Source organism: Somniosus microcephalus, chromosome 19, assembly GCF_052327205.1.
Source record: "Somniosus microcephalus isolate GS21.2 chromosome 19, FLI_Smic_1.0, whole genome shotgun sequence".
Taxonomy (NCBI): domain Eukaryota; kingdom Metazoa; phylum Chordata; class Chondrichthyes; order Squaliformes; family Somniosidae; genus Somniosus; species Somniosus microcephalus.
In genome coordinates this window covers 6,409,513-6,423,667 of record NC_141005.1, presented here as the reverse complement: position 1 = coordinate 6,423,667, position 14,155 = coordinate 6,409,513, and the positions used below count along the sequence as shown (strand labels likewise).

The following is a 14,155-nucleotide window of genomic DNA, read 5'->3' as shown; positions in this document are numbered from 1 at the left end:
TATAGCACCTTTCACCACCTCAGGACGTCCTGAAGCGTTTTACAGCCAATGAAGTACTTTTTGAAGTGTGGTCACTGTTGTAATGTGGGAAACACGACAGCCTATCTGCGCACAGCAAGCTCCCACAAACAGCAATGTGATAATGACCAGATAATCTGTTTTAGTGATATTGGTTGAAGGATAAATATTGGCCCCACGACACCGGGGAGAACTTCCCCTGCTCTTCTTCGAAATAGCGCCATGAGATCTTTTACATCCACCCAAGACGGCACCTCCAACAGTGCAGCACTCCCTCAGCACTGCACTGGGAGCGTCAGCCTAGATTTTTGTGCTCAAGTCTCTGGAGTGGGACTCGAACCCACAACCTTCTGACTCAGAGGCAAGAGCGCTGCCAACTGAGCCACGGCTGACACCTAAGTGGGAAGTGAGAATCTTGCTTTAAAAGCAGCGCTCAAATTAGACAAATGTGCAGGTCAGCACATCCCCACCCCCTCCCCCCAAAACAAGTGTCCCAAACTGCTGATTATTTAAGATATCAAGATGATTTTTTTTTTATTATTCCCTCACGGGGTGTGGGCGTCGCTGGCAAGGCCAGCATTTATTGCCCATCCCTAATTGCCCTCGAGAAGGTGGTGGTGAGCCGCCTTCTTGAACCGCTGCAGTCCGTGTGGTGAAGGTACTCCCACAGTGTTGTTAGGGAGGGAGGTCCAGGATTGTGACCCAGTGCTGTTAGGGAGGGAGGTCCAGGATTGTGACCCAGTGCTGTTAGGGAGGGAGGTCCAGGATTGTGACCCAGTGCTGTTAGGGAGGAAGTTCCAGGATTGTGACCCAGTGCTGTTAGGGAGGGAGGTCCAGGATTGTGACCCAGTGCTGTTAGGGAGGAAGTTCCAGGATTGTGACCCAGTGCTGTTAGGGAGGAAGTTCCAGGATTGTGACCCAGTGCTGTTAGGGAGGGAGTTCCAGGATTGTGACCCAGTGCTGTTAGGGAGCGAGTTCCAGGATTGTGACCCAGTGCTGTTAGGGAGGGAGTTCCAGGATTGTGACCCAGTGCTGTTAGGGAGCGAGTTCCAGGATTGTGACCCAGTGCTGTTAGGGAGGGAGTTCCAGGATTGTGACCCAGTGCTGTTAGGGAGGGAGTTCCAGGATTGTGACCCAGTGCTGTTAGGGAGCGAGTTCCAGGATTGTGACCCAGTGCTGTTAGGGAGGGAGTTCCAGGATTGTGACCCAGTGCTGTTAGGGAGGGAGTTCCAGGATTGTGACCCAGTGCTGTTAGGGAGGGAGTTCCAGGATTGTGACCCAGTGCTGTTAGGGAGCGAGTTCCAGGATTGTGACCCAGTGCTGTTAGGGAGGGAGTTCCAGGATTGTGACCCAGTGCTGTTAGGGAGGAAGTTCCCGGATTGTGACCCAGTGCTGTTAGGGAGGGAGTTCCAGGATTGTGACCCAGTGCTGTCAGGGAGGAAGTTCCAGGATTGTGACCCAGTGCTGTTAGGGAGGGAGGTCCAGGATTGTGACCCAGTGCTGTCAGGGAGGGAGTTCCAGGATTGTGACCCAGTGCTGTCAGGGAGGGAGTTCCAGGATTGTGACCCAGTGCTGTTAGGGAGGGAGTTCCAGGATTGTGACCCAGTGCTGTTAGGGAGCGAGTTCCAGGATTGTGACCCAGTGCTGTTAGGGAGGGAGTTCCAGGATTGTGACCCAGTGCTGTCAGGGAGTGAGTTCCAGGATTGTGACCCAGTGCTGTTAGGGAGGGAGTTCCAGGATTGTGACCCAGTGCTGTTAGGGAGGGAGTTCCAGGATTGTGACCCAGTGCTGTTAGCGAGGGAGGTCCAGGATTGTGACCCAGTGCTGTTAGGGAGCGAGTTCCAGGATTGTGACCCAGTGCTGTTAGGGAGGAAGTTCCAGGATTGTGACCCAGTGCTGTTAGGGAGCGAGTTCCAGGATTGTGACCCAGTGCTGTTAGGGAGGGAGTTCCAGGATTGTGACCCAGTGCTGTCAGGGAGGGAGTTCCAGAATTGTGACCCAGTGCTGTTAGGGAGGGAGTTCCAGGATTGTGACCCAGTGCTGTCAGGGAGGGAGTTCCAGGATTGTGACCCAGTGCTGTTAGCGAGGAAGTTCCAGGATTGTGACCCAGTGCTGTTAGGGAGGGAGGTCCAGGATTGTGACCCAGTGCTGTTAGGGAGGAAGTTCCAGGATTGTGACCCAGTGCTGTTAGGGAGGAAGTTCCAGGATTGTGACCCAGTGCTGTTAGCGAGGGAGTTCCAGGATTGTGACCCAGTGCTGTTAGGGAGGAAGTTCCAGGATTGTGACCCAGTGCTGTTAGGGAGGGAGTTCCAGGATTGTGACCCAGTGCTGTTAGCGAGGGAGTTCCAGGATTGTGACCCAGTGCTGTTAGGGAGGAAGTTCCAGGATTGTGACCCAGTGCTGTTAGGGAGGGAGGTCCAGGATTGTGACCCAGTGCTGTTAGGGAGGGAGTTCCAGGATTGTGACCCAGTGCTGTTAGGGAGGGAGTTCCAGGATTGTGACCCAGTGCTGTTAGGGAGGAAGTTCCAGGATTGTGACCCAGTGCTGTTAGGGAGGGAGGTCCAGGATTGTGACCCAGTGCTGTTAGGGAGGGAGGTCCAGGATTGTGACCCAGTGCTGTTAGGGAGGGAGGTCCAGGATTGTGACCCAGTGCTGTTAGGGAGGGAGGTCCAGGATTGTGACCCAGTGCTGTTAGGGAGGGGTAGAGTTAGAGGAACTGTTTTTTTTATTTTAATCAATTTAGCTATTTTGGATTTCCAGCATCAGCAGTATTTTGCTATCAATTTAGTTTTACAGTCTGGGTAACTAGATTCTCTGATTGAATTGCTGAGAGTTCTACAGATTAATTATACAGAGTGATTTCAGTATTACCAACAAACAGATCATGAATTTGGTCTTATAACAGATGTAATCCCATTTTACTTAATACTAATTTATCAAAAATAAACAGACAATAGTTTTAAGGTACAACCATGTGTCAAAGCAACGATTAATAAAAGCCAGATGGTAACATCTTAGGGATTCAGAGCAAATGAAACATCAATCTTCTGCTTTGCTTCAGAACTCGATTAGTTTACTCAATGTTGTGGCTTTACAAGAAAAAGAGGCTTTCAGTAAACAGTCATTTCCAATCCTGTTCCACTCCTTCATCGCCTTAGGACTGATAACTCGAATGCGCTCTGTTATAAATCTCATCATCATGAGGAAACGACTCATGAAATAACACTGTGCGGCCAGCTGGTGGCACTGTCCAAGGAGTATAAATACTCGGGCGTGGGCCCAGCTCGCCCGGGGACATTTTGTAAACAGGAACTAGTGAAAGACAGCTAGACCTCCATGTTTTGAAACAAGTTGATTAAATTGATGTAAAAAGACTCCTGTGTTGTATCCGTGTATTAATGGAGACACAGAATGCAGGAGTTGGTTTAACAGGTGTTTACTGAACAAAGTCTGGAGGTGAACTAAAAGATACAAGACACTATACAGGCTTATATACCCGAGTGGTCACTACCGGCATTACAGTACACAGGGGCTCTTAAAGGTACATACACTACAATTCCTCCCCTTTTAGATAATTAGTACATAACATTTTAAGTAATCATTAATTAACATGTTTACAAGAACAATAATCTACACATTTGCTGCAGTTAATCAATTATAAGTCAGTCTCTCTGGAGGCTTCCTGACTTGGTCCGGATAACGCCTCGGTGGTGTAGTAGGTTTCGGTGGTGTAGTAGGTTCTTTTTGCAAGGTCGATTCGGCTTGAATGCCAGTGTTGGGTTCATCTGGTTCCAGTATCACCGGATCGGAGGTAGATACTATGGGTATCTCTGCTTCATCATTAGGCGTATAGAGTTGTGGTGTAGGTTGTCCCTTTTCGGATGACTCTATGATCTGGTCAGCATGGCGCCTGATTATGCTTTCTCCAATGTCCACGGTATACATCAGCGGTCCTAGTCGTGTGCAAATAGTTCCAGGCTGCCATTTCTCAGTACGGTAGTCCCGGGCCAAAACTTGTTGACCTATCTGGAAGGTTCTAGTTGGCCTTTCATTCATGCCTTGAAATTGCCGGTTCTCTACGTCCCTTCTGATGTTTGGCTTGATCAAATCCAGCCGGCATCTTAGTCTTCTATTGAAAAACATCATGGTGGGAGTTTGGTTTGCAACCACATGTGTTGCATTCCTGTATGCAAACAAGAAGTTATCTACCTTATGTTGTAGATTCATGTCTTCATTACCCATGGCCTTTATGGCCTTCTTGAAGGTCTGGACAAACCTTTCAGCTAATCCGTTGGGTGGCGGGGTGGTATGAGGCGGACGTGTAGTGCTTAACCCCATTGTTTTTTAAGAACTTCCTGAATTCTTCGGACACAAATTGCGGTCCATTATCAGAACAGATCTGTTCAGGCAGCCCATTCCTGGCAAATATGGTCCTTAATACTGTGATGGTTTTTTCCGTGGTGGTGGAGGACATCTTTATTACCTCTGGCCACTTGGAGTGTGCATCAACCGCGATTAAGAACATTGAGCCCATAAATGGACCAGCAAAGTCGATATGTACCCTTTGCCATGGAGATGAGGGCCACTCCTATGGATGTAGAGGGGCTTGTGGTGGGGCGTTTTGGACCTTCTGGCATCCTAGACAGCTCTTGGTCATTTCTTCGATGTCTCCATCGATACCTGGCCACCACACAAACGCTCTGGCTAGGTTCTTCATTTTCACTCCACCCAGATGCCCCTCGTGAAGCTCCTTTAGCACTTTATCCTGGAGTTTGGGTGGAATCACCACTCTGGATCCACACATCAATGTTCCTCGGCACACTGACAGCTGTTCTCTTCTTTGCGAGAATGCTGCCAACAGTGGTTCGCCATGTGCTGGCCATCCCTTCACCGTTAAATCGTAGACTCGTGAGAGAGTCGGGTCATTTCTCGTTTCCTTTTCAATGGTAGAATTTGTTACTGGTAGACATTCCACTATGGTTGAGTGGAACATCTCCACTGGGTCCACTGTAGGTGCCTCTTCTACCGTTGGCAACGGTAGGCGCGATAAACCGTCAGCATTCCCATGCTGTTTTGATCCTTTATATTCTATGTTATATTGGTGTGCCCCTAGGAAAAGGGACCACCTCTGTAGCCTTTGCGCTGTCATAATGGGAACGCCCTTTTTAGGGTTGAATATGGAGACGAGGGGTTGATGGTCAGTCAACAAGGTAAATTTTTGTCCGTGTAGGTAATGGTTGAATTTCTTCACTCCCCACACCAGGCTGAGTGTTTCCCTGTCGATCTGGGCGTAGCTACGCTCAGCTGAGTTCAATGAGCGTGACGCAAAAGCTATCGGCCGCTCCGAGCCATCAGGGAATCTATGCGATAATACCGCTCCTATGCCGTAAGGGGATGCATCGCACGCCAGTCTGATTGGCAGTGAAGGGTTGTAATGAGCCAACACTTCCTTGGACGTGATCAAGCCTTTGCATTTATGGAAGGCACTTTTACAGTCTTCGCTCCATTTCCAAATTACTCCCGTTTGTAGCAGTGCGTTAAGAGGGTGCAGAACAGTTGACAAATTCGGTAAAAATTTATGATAGTAATTTATCAATCCCAGGAACGACCTTAATTGTGAGACATTTTCAGGTGCTGGGGCTTTTATGACCGCTTCAATTTTTTCAGGTGACTTATGCAACCCTTCTTCGTTAATTATATGGCCACAATATGATATTTGTTTCTGGAAAAATTCGCACTTGGGGCGATTTGCTCGTAGGCCCCGTTCTCTCAGTCTAGTGAGCACCTGCTCCAAATTGGCAAGGTGCTCGTTGTTGTTTTCTCCTGTTACAAGGATGTCGTCTAGGTAGCATTGAGTCCCCGGAATCCCTTGGAGGACTTGCTCCATAGCTCTTTGCCAGATAGCTGGAGCTGATGCTACTCCGAAAACCAGTCGATTGTACTGGTACAGGCCTTTGTGTTTGTTTATCGTGAGATACTTTTTAGAGGCCTCCTCAACCTCCATCTGTAGATATGCCTGTGCCAAGTCAATTTTGGTGAAACATTTCCCTCCGGATAGTGAGGCGAAAATATCTTCTATCCTCGGAAGAGGATACTGTACCGTGTGAAGGACCGGGTTTACAGTCACCTTGAAGTCCCCACAGATGCGAATTTTTCTCTGTTCTTCAGATTTATCATTATTCAACGTTTTCTTCATGACCGGGACGATGGGTGTTGCCCACTCGCTCCAATCTACCTTGGATAACACGCCTGCCTTTTCCAAATTCTCCAGCTCTGCCTCGACTGCTGGACGAATTGCGTATGGCACCGGCCTTGCCTTAAAAAACTTGGGAATTGCCGCATCTTCCACTTTTATTGAGGCGGTGACGCCTTTCAAGGTTCCTAGTTCCTGTTGAAACACTTCTTTGGCGTTGGCCAAGATGTCTTTTAATCGTTCAGGTATGACGTCATCATCATTTTTTTTCTTACTGGTCACCGTCAGTGCCTGAATGGAGTGCCAGTCTAAACGTATCTTCCTGATCCATTCACGTCCCAACAGCGGTGGACCACCATCTTGCAGAACGTATAAATACAACTTCTGTATTTCCTTGCCGTTGTATACAACAGGCACCCTTATTTTCCCTCTGGGGTATACTTTCTGCCCCGTATATGTCTTCAAGATAATGGATGTGTCTTTCAAAGGTATATGCGGAAATAGCCGCTCGTAATCCCGTCGACTTATGACGGTCAGAGCTGATCCTGTATCTAGCTCCATTTTAACTGGGGACCCCGCTATCGTGAGGGTAACCCAAATGGTCTGGTAATCTTCTTTGGCAATTACATTATGTAATTTGAGACAGCTTAGTCTCTTGTTTCCGGAGTCGCTATCGCTCTTCTGGTCTTCGGAGCTACTGTCCGTCATCATTTATACCTTTCTGTACTTTTCCTTATTGATTTTTTTTCTGTCAGTGGATTTTTTGTTTCCAGATCGACATACACGTGCAATGTGTCCCATCTTTCCGCATTGCCTGCATGCTTTGGCCTTGAACCAGCAGTCCCTCTGGTCATGGGTGGATCTGCCGCAGCGATAACATCTCTCGAAACCCCGTGTCATTTCATGGGTGCCGAAGTCCTGTGGCTTTTGCTGTATCTCTGCAGCTCCTCTTGCTGCTGCTTTGTATGATACAGCCACACTGAAAGCCTTGTCCAGTGTCAAATCTTTCTCAGAAAGTAGCCTTTTCTGTGTTCCTTCACTTAGGAGACCGCAGACGAATTTGTCTCGTAGAGAATCTGCCAGACCTGCCCCGAATTGGCAGTGCTTTGACAGCTTTCTTAATTCGGTGAGGTAATCAGCGTTACTTTCATTCTTGTGCTGATTCCTCCTGAAGAATTTGAATCGTTCCGCTATCAGCAGCGGTGTTGGGTTTAAGTGCTCCTGTAGGGTATCAACAATCTCCTTAAAATTCTTGTCCATCGGTTTGGCTGGAGTGATTAAGTTTCGTAACAGCCCGTATGTCCTTGCGCCCATCAGATTTAGAAGTACCGATGCCTTTTTATCATCCTCGACTTCATTCGCTGTGCAATATACCTCCACTCTTTCCACATATGTGGTCCAATCCTCTATATTACTATCGAAAGCAGTAATATTGCCAGTCTTAGGCATCCTGAAAATCAAAAATGGCACCTCCCGCGCTTTCCTTTCTTCCCTGCCGAGAAGAAATGGCGCCTCCCGCGCTTTCCCGCCGCTGCTGACAACGCTGTTCTCCGCGGTTTTTATTTACACAGATATTTTTAATAGTTGGAGACTCGTTCCCGCCGGACTCTCTGGGATTTTTCCCTCCCTCTGCTTGGTCCGAACACCGACCTGCTTTGCAGCGCCGGCCGTCTCCCGAGTGCTCCACCCTCCGTCTCTGTTTGCCTCCGCCTTCCGACTCGCTGCTCGGCCCCGCTGCAGAACCACCCGATCGAGCCCCAGTCTGCCGCCCAGGAAGGATTAGTGCAGTACCTGCCACCAGCCCGGCTAGCTGGTGAAACCACAGTTTTTTTTTTTCTTCGACCTTCGTCTGAGGAATCGATCTCCTTGAGGTGCTGCCGAATTGCAGGTAAGTCCGTTTCCAATTCGTCGCCACTGTTGTATCCGTGTATTAATGGAGACACGGAATGCAGGAGTTGGTTTAACAGGTGTTTACTGAACAAAGTCTGGAGGTGAACTAAAAGATACAAGACACTATACAGGCTTATATACCCGAGTGGTCACTACCGGTATTACAGTACACAGGGGCTCTTAAAGGTACATAAACTACATCCTGAACCTTGTTCTATACTCAAGCCAAGTGCTCAGTAGTCTTTTTACATCACTCTCCTCACCAGGTTCCCCATCTCCATCCTTCAAAGACTCAAGGTCCTCTCCATCACCAAGTCCTGCCCACCCAAAGCCCCAATTCAAGACCCACTCCAGAGGCTTGAGCACAAACTCCAGGCTGACACTCCAGTGCTGTACTGAGGGAGTGCTGCACTGTCGGAGGTGCCGTCTTTCAGATGAGACGTTAAACCGAGGCTCCGTCTGCCCTCTCAGGTGGATGTAAAAGATCCCACGACCACTATTTCGAAGAAGAGCAGGGGAGTTCTTCCCCAGTGTCCTGGAGCAATATTTATCCCTCAATCAACATCACTACAACAGATGATCTGGTCATTATCACATTGCTCTTTGTGGGAGCTTGCTGTGCACAAATTAGCTGCTGCATTTCCTACATTTCAGGTGCTTTGAACCCCCCTCCCCTCAACCCCCCCTCTTCCCCATGTCCCCCTCTCCCCCTCGGCCACCTCACCCCCTTGGCTTCCCCCCTTTCCCCCCTCCTCGGTGTTATAGCCCTACATCCAACCCGCGCTCCCCTGAGCATAGCTCCCCAATGGGAGTGCACGATCGGGGAAATTACCCAATCATTTAGCAGCTCACAGCCGCCAACCGATCACTTGGCAACCTGAAGGAAATTCAATCACATCGCAGCCAAGGATCTCCAACCTGACAACAGCAGGTTCAACATGGTTTTATGAAAGGGAAATCGTGTTTGACAAATCTGTTACAGTTTTTTGAAGATGTAACTAGTAGGATGGATAAGGCAGAACCAGTAGATGTAGTGCATTTGGATTTTCAAAAAGCATTCGATAAGGTGCCACACAAAATTAGGGCTCATGGGGTTGGGGATAATATATTAGCATGGATTGAGGATGGGTTAATGGAGAGAAAACAGAGAGTGGGAATAAACGGGATCTTTTCAGGTTGGCAGGCTGTAACTAGCGGGGTACCGCAAGGATCAGTGCTTGGGCCTCAGCTATTTACAATCTATATTAATGACTTAGATGAAGGGACTGAGTGTAACGTATCCAAGTTTGCTGGTGATACAAAGTTAGGTGGGAAAGTAAGCTGTGAGGAGAACGCAGCGACATATAGGCAGGTTGGCTGAGTGGGCAAGAACATGGCAAATGGAATACAATGTGGGGAAGTGTGAAGTTATCCACTTTGGTAGGAAAAACAAAAAAGCAGAATATTTTTTGAATGGTGAGACTGGGAAACGTTTGCACTCAGAGGGACCTGGGTGTCCTGGTACCTGAATCACTGAAAGTTAACATGCAGATACAGCAAGCAATTAGGAAAGCAAATGGTCTGTTAGCTTTTGTTACAAAGCGATTACAGTATTTTTTAATATAAAATAAAAACAGAAAATGCTGGAGAAACTGAGCAGGTCGGGCAGCATCTGTGAAGAGAGAAACAGAGTTAACGTTTCAGGCTGATGACCTTTCGTCAGAACTGGAAAAAAGCAGGCAATGGAAGACACTTTGCCAGCGCAATTTACACTTCATCTCGAGCCATCCTTTGTTCCTTAACCTGTCCCATTACCATCTCCGCTCGCCTTGAATATCTCTTAACCTCTCCTGCCTTCCATCCTATCACAGACATTCCCTTTTGTTCTTTCCTCCCCTCCCCCATTTCCCAGCCTCTTCACTTGCTTAAAAGTCTGTTCCATTTCCTGTTTCTCTCTTCACAGGTGCTGCCTGACTGCTGAGTTTCTCCAGTATTTTCTGTTTTTATTTCAGATTTCCAGCATCTGCAGAATTTTCTTTTTGTACAGTATTTTTTAAATTCATTCTCGGGATGTGGGAGTCGCTGGCAAGGCCGGCATTTACTGCCCATCCCTAGTTGCCCTTGAGAAGGTGGTGGTGAGCCGCCTTCTTGAACCGTTGCAGTCCGTGCGGTGAAGGTACTCCCACAGTGCTGTTAGGGAGCGAGTTCCAGGATTTTGACCTGGCGACGATGAAGGATCGGCGATATACTTCCAAGTCAGGATGGTGTGTGACTTGGAGGGGAACTTGGAGGTGGTGGTGTTCCCATGCGCCTGCTGCCCTTGTCCTTCTAGGTGGAAGAGGTCGCGGGTTTGGGAGGTGCTGCCGAAGAAGCCTTGGCGAGTTGCTGCAGTGCATCTTGTAGATGGTACACACTGCAGCCACGGTGCGCCGGTGGTGGAGGGAGTGAACGTTTAAGGTGGTCGATGGGGCGCCAATCAAGCGGGCTGCTTTGTCCTGGATGGTGTCGAGCTTCTTGAGTGTTGTTGGAGCTGCACTCATCCAGGCAAGTGGAGAGTATTCCATCACACTCCTGACTTGTGCCTTGTAGATGGCGGAAAGGCTTTGGGGAGTCAGGAGGTGAGACACTCGCCGCAGAATACCCAGCCTCTGACCTGCTCTTGTTGCCACAGTATTCATGTGGCTGGTCCAGTTAAGTTTCTGGTCAATGGTGACCCCCAGGATGTTGATGGTGGGGGATTCGGCGATGGTAATGCCATTGAATGTCATGGGGCGGTGGTTAGATGCTCGCTTGTTGGAGATAGTCATTGCCTGGCATTTCTGTGGCGCGAATGTTACCTGCCACTTATCAGCCCAAGCCTGAATGTCGTCCAGGTCTTGTTGCATGCGGGCATGGACTGCTTCATTATCTGAGGAGTTGTGAATGGCACTGAACACTGTGCAGTCATCAGCGAACATCCCCATTTCTGACCTTATGATGGAGGGAAGGTCATTGATGAAGCAGCTGAAGATGGTTGGGCCTAGGACACTGCCCTGAGGAACTCCTGCAGCGATGCCCTGGGCCTCCAACCACCACAACCATCTTCCTTTGTGCTAGGTATGACTCCAGTCAGTGGAGAGTTTTCCCCGATTCCCATTGACTTAAGTTTTACTAGGGCTCCTTGATGCCACACTCGGTCAAATGCTGTCTTGATGTCAAGGGCAGTCACTCTCACCTCACATCTGGAATTCAGCTCCTTTGTCCATGTTTGGACCAAGGCTGTAATGAGGTCTGGAGCCAAGTGGTCCTGGCGGAACCCAAACTGGACATCGGTGAGCAGCTTATTGGTGAGTAAGTGCCACTTGATAGCACTGTCGACAACATCTTCCATCACTTTGCTGATGATTGAGAGTAGACTGATGGGGCGATAATTGGTCGGATTGGATTTGTCCTGCTTTTTGTGGACAGGACATACCTGGGCAGTTTTCCACATTGTCGGATAGATGCCAGTGTTATAGCTGTACTGGAACAGCTTGGCTGGAGGCGCAGCTAGTTCTGGAGCACAAGTCTTCAGCACGATGGTCGGGATGTTGTCGGGGCCCATAGCCTTTGCTGTATCCAGTGCGCTCGGCCATTTCTTGATATCACATGGAGTGAATCGAATTGGCTGAAGACTGACTTCTGTGGTGGTGGGGCCCTCGGGAGTAGGCCGATGTGGATCATCCACTCGGCACTTCTGGCTGAAGATGGTGGCAAACGCTTCAGCTTTGTCTTTTGCACTCACATGCTAGGCTCCACCGTCATTGAGGATGGGGAGATTCATGGAGCCTCCCCCTCCCGTTAATTGTTTAATGGTCCACCACCATTCATGACTGGATGTGGCAGGACTGCAGAGCTTTGATCTGATCCGTTGATTGTGGGATCGCTTAGCCCTGTCTATAGCATGCTGCTTCCGCTTTTTAGCATGCATGTAGTCCTGTGTTGAGCTTCCCCAGGTTGGCACCTCATTTTTAGGTGTGCCTGGTGCTGCTCCTGACATGCTCTTCTGCACTCCTCATTGAACCAGGGTTGGTCCCCTCGCTTGATGGTAATGGTAGAGTGAGGGATATGCCGGGCCATGAGGTTACAGATTGTGGTGGAATACAATTCTGCTGTTGCTGATGGCCCATAGCGCCTCATGGGTGCCCAGTTTTGAGCTGCTAGATCTGTTCTGAATCTATCCCATTTAGCACAGTGGTAGTGCCACACAACACGACGGAGGGTGTCCTCAGTGTGAAGATGGGACTTCGTCTTTGCAATGATTGTGCGGTGGTCACTGCTATCAATGCTGTCGTAGACAGATGCAACTGCGACAGGTAGATTGGTGAGGATGAGGTCAAGTACGTTTTTCCCATGGATTGGTTCTCTCACTTCCTGTCGCAGACTGGCAGTTATGTCCTTCAGGACTCAGCCAGCTCGGTCAGTATTGGTGCTACCGAGCCACTCTTGGTGATGGACATTGAAGTCCCCCACCCAGAGTACATCCTGTGCCCTTGCTACTCTCAGTGCTTCTTACAAGTTGTGTTTAACATGGAGGAGTACTGATTCATCAGCTGAGGGAGGGCGGTAGGTGGTAATCAGCAGGAGATTTCCTTGCCCATGCTGGACCTGAAGCCATGAAACTTCATGGGGTCTGGAGTCAATCTTGAGGACTCCCAAGGCCACTCCTTCCCGAGTGTATACCAATGTGCCGCCACCCCTGGTGGGTCTGTCCTGCCGGTGGGACAGGACATACCCAGGGATGATGATGGTGGTGTCTGGGACATTGGTTGTAAGGTATGATTCTGTGAGTATGACGATGTCAGGCTGTTGCTTGACCAGTCTGTGGGACAGCTCTCCCAATTTTGGCACAAGTCCCCAGATGTTGGTGAGGAGGACTTTGCAGGGTTGACTGGGCTGGGTGTGTCTTTGTCGTGTCCGTAGCTGGTGCCGAGGTCGATGCCGGGTGGTCCGTCCAGTTTTATTCTTATTGTTTTTCGTAGCGGTTTGTTACAACTGAGTGACTTGCTCGGCCATTTCAGGGGCAGTCAAGAGTCAACCACATTGCTGTGGGTCTGGAGTCACATACCGGCCAGACCGGGTAAGGACAGCAGATTTCCTTCCTTAAAGGATATTAGTGAACCAGATGGGTTTTTACGACAATCCGATAGTTTCATGGTTACCATTACTGAAACTAGCTTTTTATTCCAGATTTACTTAATTAACTGAATTTAAATTCCCAGCTGCCGTGGTGGGATTTGAACTCATGTCTCTGGATCATTAGTCCAGGCCTCTGGATTATTAGCCCAGTGACAGAACCACTATGCTACTGTACCCGCAAAGGCTATAAGAGTAAAGGCGTCTTACTGCAATTATATAGGGCCCTGGTGAGACCACACCTGGAGTATTGGGTACAGTTTTGGTCTCCTTACCTAAGGAAGGATATACCTGTACTTGCCATAGAGGGAGTGCAACGAAGGTTCACGAGATTGATTCCTGGGATGGGGGGATTGTCCTATGAGGAGAGATTGAGTAGACTAGGCCTATATTCTCTAGAGTTTAAAAGAATGAGAGGTGATCTCAGTGAAACATACAAAATTCTTAAGGAGCTTGACAGGGTAGATGCAGGGAGGATGTTTCTTCACCCAGAGAGTGGTGAACCTGTGGAATTCTCTGCCACAGAGGGCGGTGGAGGCCAGTTCATTAAGTATATTCAAGAAAGAGTTGGATATATTTCTTAAGGCTAAAGGGATCAAGGGATATGGGGAGAAGGCAGGGACAGGGTACTGAATTTGGATGATCAGCCATGATCTCATTGAATGGCAGAGCAGGCTCGAAGGGCCGAATGGCCTACTCCTGCTCCTATCTTCTATGTTTCTATGTTTCCCCCTGGCTGGGGAGTCTAGAACCAGGGGTCACAGTCTCAGAATAAGGGGTCGGCCATTTAGGACTGAGATGATAGAAATGTCTAAACTCAGAGGGTGGTGAATTTCTGGAATTCTCTACCCCAGAGGGCTGTGGAGGCTCAGTCGTTGAGTATATTCATGATAGAGAGCGATAGATTTTTGGGAACTAAGT

The 14,155-nt window shown here is 48.8% G+C and overlaps 1 protein-coding gene across 2 annotated transcripts in view; it reads right to left on the bottom strand.

Moving 5' to 3' along the window:
* The window catches only part of adgrd1 (adhesion G protein-coupled receptor D1), a 349,877-nt gene that overhangs the window by 63,083 nt on the left and 272,639 nt on the right, over nt 1-14,155 (bottom strand). The gene's annotated exons all lie outside the window — the stretch shown is intronic.